The 236-nt window shown below is 32.2% G+C and overlaps 1 protein-coding gene across 1 annotated transcript in view; it reads right to left on the bottom strand.

Moving 5' to 3' along the window:
* Window positions 1-236, bottom strand: part of PAPSS1 (3'-phosphoadenosine 5'-phosphosulfate synthase 1) — a 103,598-nt gene that overhangs the window by 1,647 nt on the left and 101,715 nt on the right. The gene's annotated exons all lie outside the window — the stretch shown is intronic.

Consider the following 236-nt stretch of genomic DNA (forward strand, 5'->3'; position numbering starts at 1 on the left):
AAGCAAGAAAAGAAACACTACATCTAATTTAGCTAGCACAAACTGAAAACTTCCTAGGAAGTTCAAATCTGAAAGGCTAAGTGCATATTGGAACATTATAACAGCAAGTCAGATTTTTGTTTTTAAACAATGACAAGTAAACAGCAATAATTAGTATCATTCCATTGAGAAGATACCACAGAGGTAGTGTTGATAGTTTTTCACATCTTCACAAATACACAATAACACACAAAAGC

Source organism: Otolemur garnettii, unplaced genomic scaffold (assembly GCF_000181295.1).
Source record: "Otolemur garnettii isolate 467f Iridium unplaced genomic scaffold, OtoGar3 scaffold00103, whole genome shotgun sequence".
In the NCBI taxonomy this organism is placed as follows: domain Eukaryota; kingdom Metazoa; phylum Chordata; class Mammalia; order Primates; family Galagidae; genus Otolemur; species Otolemur garnettii.